This window comes from Prionailurus viverrinus, chromosome E1 (assembly GCF_022837055.1).
Source record: "Prionailurus viverrinus isolate Anna chromosome E1, UM_Priviv_1.0, whole genome shotgun sequence".
NCBI classification, from domain to species: Eukaryota; Metazoa; Chordata; class Mammalia; order Carnivora; family Felidae; genus Prionailurus; species Prionailurus viverrinus.
This window is the reverse complement of record NC_062574.1, coordinates 14563340-14586113: the sequence shown is the minus strand read 5'-3', so window position 1 is coordinate 14586113 and position 22774 is coordinate 14563340. Positions and strand designations below refer to the sequence as shown.

Below are 22774 nucleotides of genomic sequence, written 5' to 3'. Positions count from 1 at the left end.
TAATGAAAATGACAGAGTGGAAGTTTTAGACTCTCAAATATAAAGGCCAGTGAAAGGAGGAGGCCTGGAAATTGAAACATGCCTAGATTAAGGAGCCCGTCCCATCTACAGGAAGTTTATCCCTAACATCTAAATAGTCATGTTTTAAAATCAACAAGTTTGCTGGTTTTCAGCTGCCACTGACCGGAACCCCCAGTGGCTCTGGCCCACAGTGTAGACAGACTGTGCCCAGCCGGACTAGATGAAGACATGTAGCCGGAAGTCAGCCAGCCAGCCCAACCCCTCCCAGCCTTGGGAGGGGTTTGAGCAAAATGCTACCCGGCTATGAGTAGTAGGCAAGACAGTTTAACCCTAGCGGCACGGAGCTATACCTAGGCCCCCGCATCTCAATCAGTAGATTCAGAGAGTGGACTGAGACCCAAGGGGACTCCAAGAATGAGAACAGAACCCCACCAGCAAAGTGCACCAGGACCTGTGGTCCTCCAATGCTTTCCCTCCTTGTCCGCTGCAGTTGCATATTCACGTTCACAGTCACGTATTTTTAAAAATTGATATAATTATCTCCTAGAAATTACTGTATGTAGCCTCTTGGGATCTAAAGCAATTAAGTGAAGATAAATTTCTTTCATGGAGCAAGCTGTCAAAGGATGAAGCAATTTCATTCCCCATTTGAAGTGGAAGCTTTGGGTCATGCATGGTTTATTTGAAACAATGCCATCACCTAAAGCTGCTGATCTTATCTCTAACTCCGTTCTCCATTTCAAACTGCTGGAGATATGCAGCGTGGCACTGCCTGAAGTTATGACATCTGGCTCAAGGCCAGCAACAGAACGGGCCAGCTCCTCTTCTAGGGTTTAAGTATAAGAGGACAGAAATCATATTAAAAGAAGATAACTATATAGGTGAAGTCTGTTAAACCCTGAAGAGGGGAGAAGTTCCCAAGGCATCAGTTGTGACTATGGAGGCACCCTAACAAAAGGGAAGTGGTACAAGAGCAGGCAGGAACGCCCCCCAAAGGGGGTAGGATGAAATACATGCTGAGGAACGAGCTTTTTCTCTTCTGGGAGACACCAAACCCAACCAACAGTGGGGCCTATTTCATGAACCCCGGCCTGATAGGTGGAAAGCATACCAGGCTGAGAATCAGAAGCTCCGGGTTCTAATTCCAGCACTATATAAGACTGTGTGTGAGATTTATAGGAAAGTTCTCATTAACTGTTCTTTTGAATCGCAGCTGGTACTTTATTTAAAAAAAAAAATTCTGCATAACCATGTTTTATTTATTTTACAACATACCAGTCAATGTACTATCTAGGTAATAGTATTCAAAGTATTTTTTAAGCCACTGAAACATTCTTCAGGTGAAATCCACGCACGTCAGACCATGTCTGAGTGTTGCTTTCGAAAGGAACTCTGAAGAACTAGAATTGGCTTTCAAGTGTCATTGCACTGGAATCACCAGAAGAAACTTGTTGAAAGTGATTGCTGGGCTCCCCTCTCAGAGTTTCTGATTCACGGCTCTAAAACATTACACACTTAACATGTTCTCAGGGGGATCTCATGCTGCTGGTCCTAGTACTACAATTTGAGAACCAGTGGTATAGAGGAATGTGGCCCAGAGAATTTCAATCTAGAATTGAAATGTCCAATACACTAGCCACTAGCCACATGTGGATATTTCAATTTAATTAAAATCTCTGTTTCTCAGCTGCACTAGTCACATTTCAAGTACTCAAGAGTCACAAGTGTCTAGTGGTTACCATATAGGATAGGATACTGTGGAAACAGATCAGTTCTATTATTACAGTTCTATGGGATAGTGTTGGTCAAGAATCTATTTGATTTTGGGGCACCTGGCTCAGTCAGAAGAGTGTACAACTCTTGATCTCAGGGTCATGAGTTTGAGCCCCATACTGAGTATAGAGATTACTTAAATAAATATTTAAAAAAAAAAAAAAGGATCTATTTGATTTCTCTGGTGAATGTTTAGCCCAAAGAAGAGAAAACTTAAGGGGAATTTCACATTTGCTAAGACGTGTCAGTATTAAAGCCTGGGTGGCTCAGTCGGTTGAACACCTGACTCTTGATTTCAGCTCAGGTCATGCCCCATGTCAGACTCTGTGCTGATAGCACAGAGCCTTGCTTGTGATTCTCTCTCCCTCGCTCTCTGCCCCACCCCTACCTGCACATGCATGTGCTCTCTCTCTCTCTCTGTCTCTCAAAAATAAACATTAAAGAAAAAGTCTTTGTAACACCAAAGTGCAACATAAGAAAACCTAAATAAAATAGATCTCATCAAAATTTAAAAATTTAAAAATTTTCAATAAAGTGAAAAGACAATCAGCCCATAGAAAGGGAAAAAATATTTGCAAATCATATGTCTGATAAAGGACTTTATCTAGAATATAAAAAGAACTCCTACAACTCAACAATAAAAGACAATCCAATTTTTAAAATGGGCAAACTATCTGAATACACATTTCCCCACTTTTATAAAATCTTTACAAAATACTTTCACAGACCTTATCATCCCTTTTTATCCTCTTTGAGATCGATAAGGTAGTTACAGGTTTCCTAGTTTTATTCAAAAAGACAAAAGCCCAGAGAGGTTATATGAATTGTCCAAGACCACACAATCAGCCTATAGCAGAGTCAGCATCAGAGCTCACATTTGACACTTTCTTTTATTCTATTTTGCCTTCCTTTGGCTCAGAGGGAAAAAACTAATGCTCGGGTATCCCACAGGCAATCAAGTGAGAAAGTAGAAACTGTATTTTTTAAATGTATACAATTAAGTAAGCACATAATAAAGACATTCAACATTATTAGTCATTAAGGAAACACACATCAAAGCCACACAGGGATATCACTTCACACCCATTAGGATGGCTATTATCAAAAAACCAGAAAATAAAGTGTTGGTGAAGATGTGGAAAAACCGGAATCCTTGTGTACTGCTGGTAGGAATTTAAATGGTGCAGACCCGTGGAAAGCAGTTATGGCAAGTCCTCCAACTCAACACAGAAGCACCATATGATCTGGCTATTCCACTTCTGTGTACACATCCGAAAGATGTGAAAGCAAGGGCTGGAACAGGTTATTTGTATGCTGGCCATGTTCACAGCAACATTATTCACAACTGCCAAAAGGTAGAAGCAACCCAAACGTCCATCCCATGGAACAGATACAAAATATAGTGTATATACACAAGGGAATATTACTCAGCCTTAAAAAAGGCAGAAATTTTGACATGTACCACAACAGGATGAACCTTAAAGATGTTATGCTAAGTAAAATAAGCCAGTCACGAAAAGACAAATATTGAATGATTTCACTTATATGAGGTTTGTAGTCAAATTCAGAGCAGAAATAAAATGATGGTTGCCAGAGGCTGGGAGAGGGAGGAAATGGGGAGTTGGTGTTTAATGGGTATAGTTTCAGCTGGGGAAAATGAAAAAATCCTGGAGATGGATGGTGGTGGTGGTTGCAAAACAACATGAATATATTTATTGCCACAGAACTGTACACTTAAAAATGGTAAATTTTGTATTATGTATATTTTAACAATTATAATTTTAAAAATGGAATAACTGTCTTTTTTTTTTTTTTTTTTTGAGAGAGAGAGAGCACGTTTATATGAGCAGGGGAGAGGGAGAGAGAGAGAGACGAGCAGGGGGGAGAGGGAGAGAGAGAGAGAAACAGAGCATGAGCAGGGGAGGGGCTGGGAGAGAGGGAGACATAGAAATCTGAAGCAGGCTTCAGGCTCCGAGCTGTCAGCACAGAGCCCGACACAAGGCTCAAACTCACAAACTGCGAGATCATGACCTGAGGCCAAAGTCGGATGCTTTAGCCATTGAGCCACCCAGGTACAGAGAGAGAGAGAGAGAGAGAGAGAGAGAGAGAGAGAGAGAGAGAATCTTTTTTTTTTTTTTTAACGTTTACTTATTATTGAGAGACAGAGAGACACTGAGGAAGGGGCAGAGAGAGGGGGGAGACACAGAATCTGAAGTAGGCTCCAGGCTATGAGCTATCAGCACAGAGCTCGACGTGGGGCTTGAACTCACAAACTGTGAGATCAAGACCTGAGCCAAAGTTGGCCGCTTAACCGACTGAGCCACCCAGGCGCCCCGAGAGAGAGAGAATCTTAAGCAGGCTCCAAGCTGAGCCCCGACATGAGGCTTGATCCCATGACACTGGGATCGTGACCTGAGCCGAAATCAAGAGTTGAACATTCAATGAACTGAACCATCCAGGTGCCCCAAAATGAGCCCGTTTTAAATTAAACTTTGATTAAAGGAAAACCTTCCTTCCTAGTTCCTCACCCTCTTGAAATGTCTGGTATAGCCATTTTCCAGCTCCTGGCATTGACAACGTAAGGAAGAACAGATTAAAGCTATCAGTGAACCAACAACTGTCCTATGACCCTGGCATATTTGGAGCAAAAAAGCAACCTATGCAGGCTTGTAGTTACTCTTTCACTTCATGGTCTGATTCTCAAGGCCAAAAATGATCTTCGACTCTTGTCTGTGTGAAATTCTGAGTTAAAGGAAGGAACAACAAAGCCTCTCTTCAGTCATCTGCTTATGAGTTGGGCCCTCCAGGAAACAGAGCTGACTCTTAGTTCTCAAAGGCTAAAACTTACCTTATATCAAAATGGAAGCCAGTGGCAAAACACTAATTCCAATATTTAAGTTCCATGTCCACGGGACTTTAACATTCTCACAGGGAGGGTCCTGCTCATGTTGGTAATTCTGAAAGGCAGAAATGCCTGTTCTTTTATGTTAAGTTTAACCCAAGGGCTAGAAAGGACGTAGACTGAATTCTGAGATGAGTTCTTGGGGGGTGGGGGACAACCCTTCCATACTCTTGAGCATTGAGGGCCTAGTATCAATACATCAGACAGATGATGTTAGTACTTTCTATTGGGTTCATCAAGATCCCCCAAAAGAACACAGCCGTGTCCCCACCTAGTCAGGAGTAGCTAGTCGTTCAGAAGGTTTTGTTCTCTTGACTCCTAGATGCTATGGAAGTGATCAGACCCAACTCTGATGGCCATCTCGAGATATTCTTTATATGCTGTTCCTAGAGTGAGAAGGCAAATCACTACAGATCTCTGCCTATACGAAATTTAACTCTAAGGTAGTAAGACATGTTTTTAAAAAATCAAAAATGAGTATTGGCGTAATCAGGCTATACTTGGTAGTTACACCTCATACTGAGGTGGTGAAATACTCTTTCCCCTAACTTGCAAGCCCAGATCTCACTGGAGTGTGGAGGAGGATTTTTTTTTTTTTTTAAATATCCATAACCCAGCTGTGACACTTCCTTCCATCTCTACCTGTACATCTGTTTCCTACAGAGTGCTGCTGCCTCAAGTGAGATGCGTGAGGCTTCTGTAGATGCTGGGGAACAAGATGGAACAAAAATGCTTCACACCTGGCTCCCAAATTACAGGAACGCTGGACTGGGGCCAACATAAGCTGGCACAGCACCAGCTGAAATGGACATCAATTAAGAAGCCTGTCATCTTTCAAGACTGCAGGGTCTTTTTTCACTCTGCGATCCGCACTGCTCCACAAACCAGCCGCGGCACCACTGGTAGAGTTTTCCAGATGGGATCATTTCCCTTAGATTCCACACTTGCAGATTTATTGCAGAACTTGTTTTTAACCCCTCCCTTTGTTTTTAAAGCCTGAACTATTATTCTACAGTACAATTTTATCTTTAATTGAATTTATTTGTCCTTAGTAAAGTGAGAAATTTGTACCTATGTGAGCAGAAACAGTTGTAAGCCTGACTAAAAGATGTTTTGTTTACAAAAAGACATTTGAATAAATGTATTTGAATAAATAACTGAGATTAGTGACGGGTCAGAAATTCTTCTCTCTCTATACATCACTCCACTTGGGGTCAAAAGCCACAAAGCCTTGACCAGACTACATTATCCTGGAGAACTGGACAGACCTCTAGAGCTAAAGCAGGCTTTCTCGGACCGTCACATGCAGTGTGACCCATGTCATGTGCAGAAAGGAAAGAAACTCTGCTAGCGTCTAGTCAGTGGCAAATGCTCTTTAAGAAAAATAAAGACTTTAAGAGTGTCAGCAATTAGGGGCCACCTGACTGGTTCAGTCAGTGGAACAGGCGACTCTTGATCTCGGGGCTGTGGGTTCGAGCCCCACGGTGGGTGTGGAGATTACTTAAAAATAAAATCTTAAAAAAAAAAAAAAAGTGTCAGCAATTAAAAAGTGGCAAGAGTCTGGGAGCAAGCCCAGCCGATCAGGATGATCACAGAAGTGCAGCTCGCCTTTGCCAACGTGCTGGGTGTGTTGCTCATCCTGCTGGCTGTTCTCTTATCACTACGTGGCTGTCAACAATCCCAAGAAATAGGAATGAAAGTGGCTTCTCTGCCCTGGGGCTCCAGGAAGTAGTCTGAGGCAAGATGGAGGGTGGGAGGGGCCTTCACACTTCACTTCATCCCTCCACCCATCACAATATACAAAGCAGCTATAACTGGATCTTTCCAAACAACCTGCATTTCCTCAAAGTCTTCCTGAACCCTACAGAACAAGAAGCTGCCGCCAAGTAAGGTCCTGTATAGAGGCTTTCTTTTCTACTCCCTCTCTGCAGTATAAAAATATAGATATACTTTTTCCAAAAGGGACGAGATTACAAATACTACCTTTTCTTGTCTTTTGTCCAATGGGGCATGACATATCTCCTCCCCTGTACCTAAGTGAGCTGCCTTGTGGAAAGAATTCCATGCAACATGAAAGAGTCCCATGATAAATAAATATCTCGTCCACATTTAATGCATGTTCTAAGAACTGAATTCCACTGCCTCAGGGGGCTGCCTGTTGCTGCCAGTTTGCTTCTCATGGCAGAACCCTGTGTGGCAGAGCCCTGACTAGGCTCTGCCGATGCTTGTTTGGAAAAGAGTCCAGCTGGAGATGAAAGAAGCTCTTCAAAGTGGGTGACTCCTCGGAGGCTATCACTTTAGGGCTTGGGAATGATTACTTATCAAAACCGCCTTCAGTCTGGAATACATTCTGGGCAAGCAGCTGGTCTGCCCTCTTGGGCGTTCCACTGGAGTGTGCAGAGCTGGATTTGGAGTGATGGCAGAAACTGAAGAACCCAGTTGAAGGCAAGAGCCCCAAATCCACATCGTAGGTAGGGACAGGAGAGAGAGAAGGGATTTTAAAAAGCTTCAGACATCTGTCTGCACAATTCCATCTTGGCCCACCCGTCTCCCCCTTCTTTTATTTTAAATAAACAGCTTCAAAAGGGGTGGTCCTCACATCTTTCTGCTGACTAAGGTCTCGATTTCCTTACTTTCCTCTACCAAGAGAGCCTGAAACCTCTAGCTCTCAGCATTTAATCAGTCAAAACCTAGTCTCTAAGTGAAAAGACAAGCTAGACCAAGAGAATATTTATGACACATATATAGCAGATGAAGGACTTGCATCCAGATTATATAAAGACCTCTCAAAACTCAGTCAGAAAACAAACAATACAATTTAAAAATAGGCAAAAGATCTGAAGATACTTTACCAAAGATATACAGAGGGCAAATAAACACACGAAGAGATGCTCAACATCATTAGCCATGAGAGAGATGCAAATTAAAACCACAATGAGATATCTAGTAGAATGACTTAAACACATACACACACACATAAAATGTGGAATCAAGTGCTGGCAAGGCTGTGGACGAACTGGAATTCTCATACACGCCTGGTGGGAATGTGAAATGGTACAGCCACCTTGGAAAAGTTTGGCAGTTTGTAACAAAATTAAACATACACTTACCAACTGACGCACACATTCATTCCTAGCTATTTACCCAAGTGCAATGAAAACTTAAGTTCCCATAAAAACCTATACATGAATGTTTGTAGTAGTTCATTCATAATCGCCTAAACTGCAAACAACCCAAATGTTCATCAACTGGTGAATGGATAAGCAAATTGTGGTCTATTCATATAATGGAATACTATTCTGAAACAAAAAAGAACGGATTACTGATCTAGGCAACAGCATGGATGAATCTCATATGCATTATTCTAAGTGAATGAAGCCTCGAAAGCTAACTACTATCTGGTTTAATGTATATGACATTCTGGAAAAGGCAAAGTCGTCCCTATGACAGAAAAAAAGATCAGAGGTGACTAGGGGTGAAGGGGTTGGTTGCATGAGGGGGTTTTTGTGGATGACAGAAATGCTCTGTATCTTAATTGTGGTGACAGTCACATGACTGTATGTCAGAAACTGTGTAACAAAGAATCGATTCCAAAAAAATGTTTTTAATGTTTATTTGTTTTTGAAGCGGGGGGGAGGGTTGGGGCAGAAAGAGAGGGAGACACAGAATCCAAAACAAGCTCCAGGCTCTGAGCTGTCAGCACAGAGCCCGACACGGGGCTCGAGCTCACGAACTGTGAGATCATGACCTGACCTGAGCCGAAGTCAGATTCTTAACCGAGCCACCCAGGCGCCCCACAAAGAGTGGATTTTAATGTGTGTAAACAAACATATTTGGGTCTCTGGGGATGGGAATGAACTAGGGACACATTGCCGCACTCTGTGATCGGGGACAACTGGGAACGCATGTAGTTAAAGTGTGACAGGGCTGGACACAGAGCCCATTTTCACCCTGAAATTAGAGGCGACATTAAAACAGACCCAGATTTCTGTTGGCATAAAAAGAACTTTATATACTCTTTGTCCCCAACACTTTTCATTGTTGCTGGGACAATGCAATCTTCTTTAACGCAGATAAAAAGATACCAAGTCCCGGCCTGGTTTTCCTCCTCCCCTTTCATTTCCTGTTTCATTTGGGCAGAGATCTCTGTTTCTACAGAGGGCAAAGTAGATTCAAGTTTAAAGGTTGTGGGAGAAAGCAGAGATCTAGGCTAACTGGAGGCCTCTTGGTCTGAACAGGTTAAGGTGCACAGAACCTAACAAAAAACTAAATCCTGAAACATTTTTTAAAAATAATAAACACCTGTCAAGCTCTAATTAAAAGTATTCTCCACGAAATCTCTGTTGTGTTGTCATTGAGTGAGGTCAAAATACAAAGTATACCTGTAATAATAAAGCTTCCTTTCATATCATTATCTAATAGTGAAATGATGGGGATGGGCACCTCCAAAGGGGCAATATTTTCAAAGGAAAATTATACCTCTTATAATGTGGTCACAGGTCCACAGGGAGCGAGAAGGTTGAGTAGCTAAAGATGTGTGTTCCATCAGTACCTGGAGAGCCGTGAAAGCAGTCAGCTTGGAAAAGAGAGCACATTCCTGCTCTTGTCTTAGTAGCTTATCTTCCCACCTCTGCTTCACAGCTTAATCCTTAGTACTACTTCTTGGGTGCTTCAAGTGAGAGGAAGGAAAGGGTACTTGGAAACTATAACTGAACTAGAAACTCTTAGCTCCCGCCTCCGAGGAGCCCAAGCATGTAAGGATAGGCACACATACAAATGCAGAGAAGGAGCTTTTTCATTTAAATGGAGGAAGCTGCCATGTCCACCTCTATAAGCAAAAATATTAATCATCCACCGTCTGGTTTTAATCCACACACTCCTGATCCTGCATCTGAATGTATTGTTATCAGGGGAAGAAGCATTTCTGCTCAATCTTATTCACCAGCCAAAAACCTGAAAATGTGAAAACCACATTGGTAAAGTGCCTTCTTGGGGACCCAGAAAACTCTGAGCTGCTGCTTTTTTTATTGTTTTCTTTCTTTTTTTCTTTCTTTTAAAATGATGAACAAATGTGAATTTCAGAGGGTCTGGAGGGGGAAAAAAGAAACAGCTCAAGTTACAGGGCCCTCGTATCTTGGAGTGACACTATCCTCAGGGAAATTAGTACTTTCTCTTCTCTATTTCCCAAAGGGGATCCAGCCACACAACCTGATTGATATCAGCCCTTCAGAGACAAGCTTGGGCATCCAGGTGCATCCCTTACGGAGCATTTACAAATGAAATGGCAAGCCCAAACGTAAGCCTTTGCCTCTGGTCTCCGTTCTTCTGGTTTGTGCTTTGCTAGAACTAAAATCAGGGACTAAAAACGCCATCTGAATGAGTCCAAGCACATTTGTCCCACCGTCTGTGCTGGAGACCCTTCCCTCTCCTGAGGGTCACCCTAGAAAGGGTCTCCAAGCCCGTATGTGGGCTTGAGTGTCTTCAAAGCCATTAGTCACCACCCTTGCAGCCTTGCTCCAAACTGCGAAAGGGGCCACCCGTGACACAAAAACTCTGGCAAGATTAGAGGATAGCAAGAGCAGAAGAAACCACAATACGCCTGAGACTCCCAGGAGAACAATGACTAGTGCTGGTGGGGAACAGACTGACAGACAGAGCAGACAGACTCTAACCAGGCCTCGCTCTGTTTTCGATGCAACACAAATGTTTTCCATTAGAAGTTCCCTGCCCCACAAACACTCATACATGCGGCTATGAAATCCACATACTTAACTTCTGCTTTTCTGGCACTCAGACCCAACTACCTCTCCTGTTCCCCTGGAACAGAGCAAAATTGAGAGAAAAGAGTAGTACCCCCAGCACAAAGGTAAGGGGAACAGAATCAGAATCAGAAGCATGCTTACTAAGTAAGTACTATCTAACACGAGTATGATCGAGCAAGCTAGAGGGAAGGAGGGAGAAAACAAGGACATTTCCTTGGCCAAGAGAGAAATAAGTACTGTAAGGCTCCGGCTCTTACTGGTTGGCTCCTATGCTTTCAGCTTAAAGTTTGGCTTTACTTTCTAGTAAGTCTGCAGCTGAGCTCCATCAGGAGGTGTCGGTCGCCATTAAAGCAAAACAGGCAAAAACCTCAGAAAACTCATTACAAAATGTGCAAAATTCCAGTACTGAAAAACGAATGCTGGCTGATCAGGAACCCATATTTCAAACACTCAGAACCAGCTGAGTATTGCAACTGTGAGAAGAAGCTGAACCAGAAATCTTTAAACCATCAGCAACCGTCTGTAGAACCTGGCCCAGGTTCATTTCTAATCAGTCACAGAGGTAGGGACATGTGGATGTACGGCTAATTCATCTCTTCCTTAGAAAAAAGAAGAAAACTACAAATAAGAATTCAAAGCAACAATTAAAGAAAAAAAGAACGAACACTGAAAAGAAGGGAAAAAGTGAATTTTTAAAATGGCATGTAAGAAACAAAAGGAAATCCCCTATTCAGGCAGCTCTGGAGTTCCCTAATTGCACAAGAGCAAAGGACACCCCCCCAATGTGGACGCCTTATTAAGCAATTGCTCAGCCTTCACTCATTGTGCAATTCCAACCCTCCAAAGCTTTTTGCTGCACATATGCAAACCACGTTTTCCACTGCACTCTAGAATTAAGAACAGTTTCTCATTTTTCTCTTCCTCACTTTAGGGGGTCTATGTGCACAAGGAAAAAAAAATATCTATTGCTAGATAAGCATTCACTACAAATGAGGTTTTACATTATTTCATCTGGTTGTTTCTGAGTTTACTGGGAGTTAGGAAACATTTGGATTTACTCTTGGACAGCTAAAGATTCATTTTTTCCTGTCACTGACAATAATGATATCACAAAAAATTGTCCATGAAAACATTAGACCTTCAAAATCCTTTGTTCCAAATGGTTGCCATTCTGGAATATTTGGAGTACTTAAAAGTAGCAGTCCCTACTTTACAGCCAAAATTCCAACAGCAGCCTGGGTATATCAAAGTGTATTTTATTAACTACAAACCTTTCTTTTGAGAGAAATCTTGTTAAGCGATCAGCAAGAACAATAACAGGTGTATACAAAGATGAGGAAAGCATGACAAGAAAACCCAGAGGTCATGCAGGAAAAGACAGATTTGACTTCATAAAGATTTTAAGCTGTACACTGTAAAAAATATAAAGAAGATTATAAAACAAGCTACAAACCGGGAGATAATATTTGCAACATATAAAATAAAATATAACTATCTACAGTGTATAAGAACTTTGCATATCAATCACAAATAACAATATAAAAACGAGCAGGGCCATAAATATGCAAGTCAGAATGGAAAAATATAAACAGACAGTAAATATACAGAAAGATCCTTTATTCCACTAGTAAACAAATGCAAGCTAAAGTGAGATGCACTTTTTAACCCAGAAAATCAGCAGAAATTAAAAATATTGCTGTAATATTTACAAATACACAGTATTTGTAAAAGTATGAAAAAACAGACACTTGTATACTGCTAATGGGAGTGTAAATTGGTATGATCATTTTGGGGGCACTTTGGCAGTATTTGTAAAAACAGTAAAATTTACATATCTTTTGACAAAGCAATTTCACTTGTAGGAATCTATTCCAAAAGAACAGTCTTATAAACATACAAGGATTTAAGTATGAAGAAGTTCATTTTAGCACTGTATGTGATGACAAAAAAGGGACATAACTCAGTTATCACCTAAAAGACAGATGGTGGGAATGTATACTGGTGCAGCCAATAGGGAAACCACTATGGAGGTTCCTCGAACAATTAAAAATAGAACTACCCTACGATCCAGCAATTTCACTTCTGGGTGTTTATCTGAAGAAAATGAAAACACCAATCTGATGAAATGTAAGCACTCCTATGTGCACTGCAGCATTATTTCCAACAGCTAAGATATGGAAACAACCTAAGTGTCCATCGATACAGAAATGGATAAAGAAGATGTGATGTATGTATACCATGGATTACCATCCAGCCATAAGTAATGAAATCCTGCTATAGTGAAATGAGTCAGAGAAAGACAAATACTGGGTGATTTCACTTATATGGGTAATCTAAAAAACAAAACAAATGAACAATCAAAACAGAAACCAACTCAAAGATACAGGAAACAAACTGCTGGTTACCAGAGAGGTGAGGGGTTGAGGAGGGAGGCGGACGAAACAGGTAAATGGGATTAAGAGGTACAAACTTCCAGTTATAAAATAAGTAAGTCACAGGGATGAAAAGTACAGCGTAGGGCATATAGTCAATAATATTGTAATAACTGTGTGGTGAAAAATGAACTAGACTTATCATGGGATTTCACAATGTATAAAAATATCAAATCACTTTGATGTACACCTGAAACTAACAGAACACTGTATGTCAATTATACTTCAATAAAATAAGATGTATAAATTGTATCTACACAATGGAACATGATGCAACTTGAAAAAGAATGTAGATTTATACACCGTGATTCAGAAGCAGTTACAAGGTATGAATATTAAGCAAAAAAAGAGTAATGTATCACAACATGCATTTGTATGAGAAAAGTTAATATTCTGTGTATGTATGTTCGCAAGAATGGTTACCACACCGTTATTAGCAATCGTTTCTGGAAGGGAAAGAGGGGCTGGTAGTCTCATTTTCTACAGTTCTATATGATTTTAATATTATTTCAGAGAGCATGGATTACTTCTGTAATTAACAAGTAAGGACAGTCTGCCTTCTGTTTCTCAGCATGAGATGAAGTAGGTGGTACTGGACTAGTCCTCCCACCATAAACAACTATAAAATATCTGAGGCAGCTGTTTGTAGGCAGTGAACAACAGGCAGTGCAAAACTGTGATCCCTAAAACACCAAACCCATGGAGAAAGAGTTCAGATCTGTGGTTATCAGAGGTAGGGGTAGGGAGAGGGTGACTAGAGGGAGGTGGCCAAAAGGTACCAACTTCCAGTTATAAGACAAGTAGTAGGGATATAACGTACAGCACAATGACTACAGCTAACACTGCCGTATGATACATCACAAGGAGAAATTTTTCTTCTTTGTTTTTCATTGTGTCTGTAGGAGAGCATGGATATTAACTAAACTCACTGTGGTAATCATTTAAAAATATACACAAACCAAACCATCGTGCTGCATACCTTAAACATGTACAATGATGTACGTCAATTAGTTCTCAATAAACTGGGAGAAAAAACACTAGAAATATTTTTTTATGATTAAAGTCTGTTCCCCTTTCATGAGGGGGAAAAAAAAGGCTGTGACCTCTGAGAGAAGAAAAACTCACAAAATGAACTCTTGATCACTTAGTCCTCTGCTTGGGAATAATTTTCCAAACATGATACAGAAAGCTGAATCCCAAGGAAATTATGGTGGTCCTGTTGAGTTGAGGAGGCAGAGGCAGAATTTGAGGTAGCTGAAGGGGCCGGAATCAGCAAGTAGGGAAATGGACAGGAAGAAGTTATACAAAGAAAGAGCATGAAACACATGTGAGAATCTTCAGCGAATAATGGGGTGAAGTCTGGACTGTACCTATGCAGCCAAGACCACCAGGGGCTGACCAGAAGGCAGCTGCTACAGGGTTGAGAGTGGTACAGAAAGATGTTAGAGATCCAACAGTGTAGAAATAGCACTGCCTTAGGACGGAGGAGTTGGGAGTTCCAAAACTGCCAGAGTAGAGAGGTTTTAGCACCTTGTTAACATGCCCTGGCAACCAGCTGAATCTCCAGAGAGGCCACACCCTAGAGTGGGAGCTAATCTAAATTTGCATTAATTAGATCCTAAAACCCAGACTAAAACAAAATCTGCAGGGAAGACAGGGCTTGGAGGTTGACTATCACCACATTGCTGGGGCTTGGGGACATCCTAGGTTCCTAAGTAGCTGCCCTAATAATATGTAAAAAAACCAAGCATACAGAAGTTCAAGATGATCAAGCAGTGATGTAATTGCCTTTTTAAGGAAAAACAAACAAACAAAAACCCTCCCGCCCAAAAAACCAATACTCTCCAGAAGAAGGTAACAAGATCCAGAATCTAACAAATTAGCCAGTGCCAATGACTATAAACAAAACCCACTAGACACAAAGAAACAGGTAAATGCAATCTACATTCAACAGAAATTGAATGTGAGATGGCCTACATGTTGGAATTGATAGGCAAAGACTAAAACAGCTATTATAAACAAGTCCAAAGTATTAATAAGATGTTCAAAGAATTAAAGGGAAATATGGCCTTAATGAGTAAACCAATAGAAAATGTCAGCCAAGAAAATTATCAAAAAGAACCAAGTAGAAATTCTTAAACTGAAAAGTAGTGAAATAAAGAGTTCACTCGATAAGTTTTACATTATATTGAAAATGGAAAAGAAACAGTCCATTAACTTAAAAAGACAGATCAATAGAAACTAAGTAATTGGAAGACTAGAGAGAAAAAACACTAAAGATAAATAGAGCCTCCAGGTCATGATCTCCCGGTTCATGGGTTTCAGAGCCACAGAGGGCTCTGTGGTGACAACTCAGAGCCTGGAGCCTGCTTCAGATTCTGTGTCTCCCTCTCTCTCTGCCCCTCCGTCTCTCACGCTCTGTCTCTCTCTCTCTCTCAAAAATAAACATTAAAAATTTAAGGGGCCCCTGGGTGGCTCAGTCGGTTAAGTGTCCAACGTCAGCTCAGGTCATGATCTCGTGGTCCATGGGTTCAAGTCCCGCGTTGGTCTCTGTGCTGACAGCTCAGAGCCTGGAGCCCGCTTCGGATTCTGTCTCCCTCTCTCTCTGCCCTCTCCCACTAGCGCGCTCTCTCTCTCAAAAATAAACATTTTTTGAAATTAAAAAAAAGATAGAGCCTCACAAATGTGTGAGACTATCTAAAAATTTCTAACATATACATAATAGGAATTCCAGAAAGAGAAGACAGGGTAAGTAGGGCAGAAAAAAGAATAATGACTGGAAGATACCCTGAATTTGATGAAAAACACCAACTTACAGATCCAAAAAGGTCACTGAACATTAAGCAGGATTCATGTAAAAAGAACTACACCTGTGCACATCTCAACCAAACTTCTGAAAACCAAAGATAAAAAGAAAATATTCAAAGCAGCCTCCCCCCACAAGATACATTATACAAAGAGGCATATGAATGCAGATTTCTCACGAGAAAACAGTGGGTGCCAGGTAATAAGAGAACCACATTTCAAAGATGCTGAAAGAAAAAAACTTCAATCCAGAATTCTATATCCAGTGTTTTAAAAAATCCTTCAGAACCAAAGATAAAAAAGAGAGAAAGAGAGAGAGGCATTTTTAGCTAAACAAAAGCTACTGGAATTTGTCACCAGCCACCTGCTTGTGTCCTATAGGCTCAAGAGAAATAATTATCAGCTGGAAACTTGGATCTACTGAAAAGAATGAAGAGCACCAGTAAGTAAGTAGATAAATAGAAAAGTCTGTATTTTCTTTTTGTTTGTAATTTACTTAAAAGAAAACTATTTAAGTAAAAATAATAACAGGGTATGGTAGGATTCATACCATATGAAAAGTCAAACAGAAGACAATCACACTAACCAAGAGGGAATGGGTAAATGGAATTATACTGTTTAAAGATTGCTACATTTGTTTTTGTTTTTTTAATTTTTTAATGTTTATTTATTTTAGAGAGAGAGAGTGCACAAGCAGGGGAGGGACAGAGAGAGAAGGAGACACAGAATCCAAAGCAGGCTCCAGGTTCTGAGCTGTCAGCACAGAGCCCAATGCAGGGTGCGAACCCACGAACTGTGAGATCGTGCCCTGGGCTGAAGTCAGATGCTCAACCAACTGAGCCACCCAGCCGCCCCAAGATTGTTACATTTGTAAAGTGCAAAGCAGGAAACAAGAAGAACAGGTGTGTAGGTGTGAAGTGTAAAAAGGTACAATACTGTGCTTGTTTCCACAGCACATGTACTAATACTGGAACGAAACAGAGAAGATCGGCATGGCCCCTGCGCAAGGATTACACACAATTCGTGAAGCGTTCCATATTTTTATATTTCCATACCCACTTCTCCCCATGTGTCTCCTCCCCAAACATCTCCATGAATCTCCCCTGCACCCTCTGCCTTATTGCTACCCATCATGCAACCTTACAGTTGCCATTTTACTGCCTTTTTAAAAATATTCAACAGAAACCAGGTGCCTTCAGAGGCTCTCTGATAAAGCAGAGCCTGGAGCCTGCTTCAGATTCTGTGTCTCCCTCACTCTCTGCCCTTCCCCCCACTCGTGCACTGTCTCTCTCGCTTTCTCGCTTTCAAAAATAAATAAACATTAAAATTAAAACAAAAACAAAACAAAAAACAGAAAAGGTGATAATCCTTAAAGGAAAATCTTAAAAAACTGAATTTTATCAAAATTAAAAACATTTGCTTTCCAAGATTCTGTCTTAAAAAAAAAAAAAAAGCTAGCCATACACAGGGAAAAAAATATTCACAGGACACCTATCTGACAAGGACTTGTGCACAGAATACACAAGGAACTTTTACCACTCTCTAAGAAAACATCAATATCCCAAATTTTAAAAATGGGCTATAGATTTGGCCATTTCTCAAATGAGGATGAAGTACTAACAAACCACATGAAAAGATGCTCATCATTAATTACACAAATGCCAACAAAACTACCATAAGACCCTGTCACACTTTACTAGAATGGCTAAAACTCTAAAGACCAGAAATACCAAATGTTGGCAAGGATCTGAAACAACTGGAATTCTCAGGCATGGCTAGTGAGAGTATAACGTGGTACAATCACTTTGGAAAACAGTTTGGTAGTTTCCTTGAAGTTTACAATATACTTAATCATTTGACTGAGCAATTCTACTTCTAGCTATTTGCCCCCAGAGAAATGAAAACATTATGTCCACAAAAAGACTTGTACATTTGTTCACAGCATCTTTATTCATAACAGCCAAAAAATAAAAACCCAAATGTGTCTGAGCCCAAAGTGAATGAATAAACAGAATGTGATATATCCATATAATGGAATACTACTCCTCAATAAAGGGAATGAATTGCTAGAAGAACACAACATGGATGAATCTCATAGATATGCTGAGTGAAAGAACAAAGACCTAAAAGCATATACTTTATGATTCCACTTATATGAAATTCTAAAATAGGCAAAACTAATCTTTAATAAGAATAATTAGATCAGTGGTTGCCTAGGATGGGGAGTTGGACTGAGGAGATTAACTGTAAAGGGGCACTTAAGGAACATTTTGGGGGATGGAGACATTCTGTATTTTGATTGGGGTGGTCATTACACAGGGATATATATACTATCAATACATTCGAATGTATGATTTTATTGTATGTAAATTATACATAAACAAGTTGACTAATAAAAGTAAAAGTATTACCAATAAAGATTACTTTTTTCAGATATCTAAAATTATGAAGTAAAAACAATATTCTTTTACATATATGAGAAGTACATTAAAGAAAATGAAGGGTGGGGCAGGAAGTATAGAGGCAGAAGTTTATGTCAATAGCAAAGTCCTCTCTCTAGGTATCATACTTTTTCTTCTTACCCGTTTCAAAGTTATTTTTTTTTTAATTTTTTTTTTTTTCCCAGCGTTTTTATTTATTTTGGGGACAGAGAGAGACAGAGCATGAACGGGGGAGGGGCAGAGAGAGAAGGAGACACAGAATCGGAAACAGGCTCCAGGCTCCGAGCCATCAGCCCAGAGCCTGACGCGGGGCTCAAACTCCCGGACCGCGAGATCGTGACCTGGCTGAAGTCGGACGCCTAACCGACTGCGCCACCCAGGCGCCCCTCAAAGTTATTTTTTATTATGGCCCATATTCATTAAGTCTTGAGCCAAAGATGGTTTATATGTATGCATATAGATAGGTAGGCAAACTTCCATTGCTGACCTTCAGGTTTTTATGCATCAGTTACCCCCATCAGCCAAATCCATGAATCCCTGTTCATCTACAAACAATCCTGGTGGCAAAGTTTGTAGCCCAGGACGTTGTCCCAATTTTTCGGTCCTTACAAGTTGCACTATCACTACTCTTAGATTTTTTTTTGTCCTCGGACACCCTTCCAAAATGATGTAGATCATCCTTTGCATATATTCAGTCCCTCTTAGAGAACACTCAAGGGTTTGCCAAAAATAAATCAAGTTCTCTCTCCAAAGACTCATATTCTAGACACTAAGGTACTTTTGGACTCCAGGGCATTCCAAGATTTGAAGAACATCCAACACAGAGAGAAAGAAGTAGGTAAATTCATTCTGAACATCCATTCTCCTGTGAACTTTTCCTTCTTTGTTCATTTTGAAGAACTATTATGGGAGATCAGGTAATATCCCTAAACCAGGTAAAAAATTCCCAAGCTCATGGTGAGGAGTCAAGCTCCAAGTGAAAATAAAAGAACTGTCAAAGTTATGAAGAGAACTGAAGGTACTAACAATTGTTTGTTCAACCACTGTATTACTGCATTTTTATTCAATTAAGAGTGTGTGTGACTTGCTTGGATTTGACTCCTTCATTCTTACCTGTGTCATCCTGGGCAAGTTCTTTCATAAAGTTCAAATTCCCATGGGGCTTTTGTGACATTTAAATGAGATAATGTAAAGCATTAAAACAGTATCTAGCACATGAGAGACACTCCTTAAAAGTCAGATGGTTCCCTCAGGGTCCTCTTGGGAAAAGAAATCCAGACATGTGACTCTTCATATATACTCAGGAAAAACATATTTATAGCATTCTGAATATAACTTCTTTCTGAAGAGCTCAGAAAGCTGTCTGGCAATATGGAGGCAAAGTATATGCACTCTTAGATAATATGCCCTACATTCCAAAGTTAAAGATAGAATGAGGAAGACTATTTTTTAAAAAAAATTTTTTTAATGTTTATTTATTCTTGAGACAGAGACAGAGCGTGAACAGGGGAGGGGCAGAGAGAGAGGGAGACACAGAATCTGAAACAGGCTCCAGGCTCTGAGCTGTCAGCACAGAGCCCGACGCGGGGCTTGAACCCACCAACTGTGAGATCATGACCTGAACGAAGCCCAACGCTCAACCGACTGAGCCACCCAGGTGCCCCGAGGAAGACTATTTATAACAGAAATCTTTATTATTTTTACCTGGGCCCAAATCTTTGCCTGATAACTACAACCTTGGAAGCTACCAAGTTCCTAAAAACCAGTGGTTCTCAAAGTGTGGAACCCAAACCATCGGCATCACCTGGGAACTTGTTAGAAATGCAATTTTTCTACCTTTTTTCCTCTCAAACAATCAAAAAAACACTGGGGATTGGGTCCAGCAACTGCGTATTTTAACAAGCCCTTCAGGTGATTGTGATGAATGCTAAAGTTTAAGAATTACAGAAAAGAACACCTACTCATGACGTATCCACAGCATGACCGTAAGGTAGCTGAGTTCAACAGAGCCCGTTTGGGGAATGAGATTTGTAATTTGTAAATTAGGGAGTAACTAATAAATCTGAAAGTACTGGAGTAAATGGAAGTAGTAATCAGTAATTCTATAAATTTAAAAACAATTAGTAAAGAGGTGAGAGAGAGCACAAAAAAGGTGAGGGAGGGCAAAAATGAGGTAGGCAGAGATATACATGATACAAACGGTTAGTGCCAAGGGGCCACTGGTGGAATGAATCATCAAATAAAGCAAGCCATCGAGGTATTTACTGCACTTACAGTGAGAAGGGGAAAAAGTTTTACATTTGCTAGATAGAAACCAGAGGACTTCTCAAAACACCATACAATTTTACCTAGTTTATACCCATCTCAAGGGCTCCTTCAATTAAATAGGCAAAACAGAAAAGGAAGTAGATACAGTTCACAGTTTATTCTAAATATCTGGCTGGACATGATTTTTCTTTAGATGTCTATGGACTGATAGGGAAGTATGAGGAGAAACTGACTCAAAGGGTGAAAACAAACAAAAGATCTAATCTAGCATGGTGTGACAAAGGGACATCCATGTTCTTATTACCTAAAAAATAGAATGCTATGCCTCTCCAAGTATCCAAAAGTTCTCATCTCATTCAATATACAGAGAAAACACCTCCTGTACAAGGGTAACCAAAGAAAAGTTCAAAAGTTATTCATATACAGCTACTGTAAAACATTAAGAAAAAAATGGGTGATGGGGTGCCTGGGTGGCTCAGTCGGTTGAGCGTCTGACTTCGGCTCAGGTCATGATCTCGCGGTTTGTGGGTTTGAGCCCCACTGTGCTGACAGCTCAGAGCCTAGAGTCTGGAGCCTGATTCAAATTCTGTGTCTTCTCCTTTCTCTGCCCCTCCCATGCTCATGCGCTCTCTCTCTCTCTCTCTCTCTCTGATAAATAAACATTAAAAAAAAAAAAAAAGAAAAAAGAAAAAATGGGTGAGTATTCTAATAGTAAAATGGGCAAAGAACATAAAGCAGTTTATAAGAGATATAATACCAATCATATAACCAATAAGCATAATACTTTTAGAACCAACCCTATTGGTAATCAAAGAAGGAAAATCAAAACAATGAAATATCGTTTTTTGCCCATCTCTGGCAAAGTCAGGAAAAATTAAACCATTCAACCTTGATGAGGAAGCTAGAAAATAAATACTCTTATATTCTGCAGTTTACATGGCATACAATCTTTTTTTGGAGGGCAATGTAGCATTATCTATCAAAAGTCTTAAAAATCTGCATACCCTCCTTGACCTAGTAATTGTACTTCAAAAATGAACAAAAGGTGTATATAAAGACTTCTGCCTGAGAAGTCATCATTTATAAAACTGAAAAGTCAGTAACTTCCCAAAATGCCTAATGGTTGAGGACTCAGCAAATATTATGGTATGTCCATGCCAGTTAATATAACACAGCCATTAAAATTCATGTTATAGTTCTGAACATGGAAACATATGCAGAATATATTTATTGCTAAGTGAACAAAGTGGTTTACAAAACAGTATATATATGGTTTGATCCTATTTCTGCTAAAAAGCAAAAAGAGTTCACATGTCTGTCTGTCTGTCCATCCATCCAACCAGAAGGATCACAGTCTTTTCTTTCCCTTATTGATAATCTTGATTTTTCTAGTATTTCTAAGATGAACACCTATTTTATAATACAAAGAGAGGTTATTTTTGTAAAAAAAAACAAAACACTTAAAAACTATAGACCTCAGAGTTAAATAATTCTACTTCCAATATCTCAACTGAAGTGCCCAAACTGAATACACAGAATAGCTCCTCCATATGCCTTGTGATCCCTCCTTTGTCTACTGTGTTTGCTGCTATGGTTGTGGTATCCAGAATGGTGCCTGATGCATGGCAGACAGTCAATAGCTCTTAAATGAGAAAATGCCATCCATCTCCCATAAATCATAAAGAATTACTGCCAGATGGATAGAAGACAATTGGAAGCAGGTCATTAAGAGCCAATTGACAGCCTGCATTCCTAACAAATCCACTTTTATTTTCTATTTTTTAAGAAATCAACTTAAAAAAAATTCATTTGATGTCAGTATGTAGATATGGAATTAATTTTTTAAGGTGCTGGTTTGTTTGTTTAGAATGTGTGTGCATGTGAGCAGGGAGAGAGAGCAGGCAGAGAGAGACAGAGAGAGAGAATCCCAAGCAGGCTCCATGCTGTCAGCATGGAGTCTGACATGAGGCTTGATCTCAGGAACCACGAGATCATGACTGGAGCCAAAATCAAGAGCTGGACGCTTCACTGAGTGAGCCACCCAGGCGCCCCTGGAATTGATTTTTGTATACTGACTTTATGATCAATCAACTTTGCTAAACTCACTTAATTCTATTAATTTATCCTTATTTTCTTTCAGATTTTCTAAGTATTCATCACATTATTTGCAAATAAAGACAACTTTTTTTTTCCCTTTCCAATCAATCACCTTTTTTTTTTTTAAATTTTTTTTTTCAACGTTTTTTATTTATTTTTGGGACAGACAGAGACAGAGCATGAACGGGGGAGGGGCAGAGAGAGAGGGAGACACAGAATCGGAAACAGGCTCCAGGCTCCGAGCCATCAGCCCAGAGCCCGACGCGGGGCTCG

At 40.2% G+C, this 22774-nt stretch overlaps 1 protein-coding gene and 1 non-coding gene across 6 annotated transcripts in view; one reads left to right on the top strand and one right to left on the bottom strand.

Annotated features, from left to right (window-relative positions):
- Window positions 1–22774, bottom strand: part of SMG6 (SMG6 nonsense mediated mRNA decay factor) — a 228090-nt gene that overhangs the window by 79737 nt on the left and 125579 nt on the right. The window lies entirely within an intron of this gene.
- Window positions 16633–16738, top strand: LOC125152295 (U6 spliceosomal RNA). The gene has a single exon (XR_007147144.1). It is a non-coding gene; the product is annotated as a U6 spliceosomal RNA (small nuclear RNA).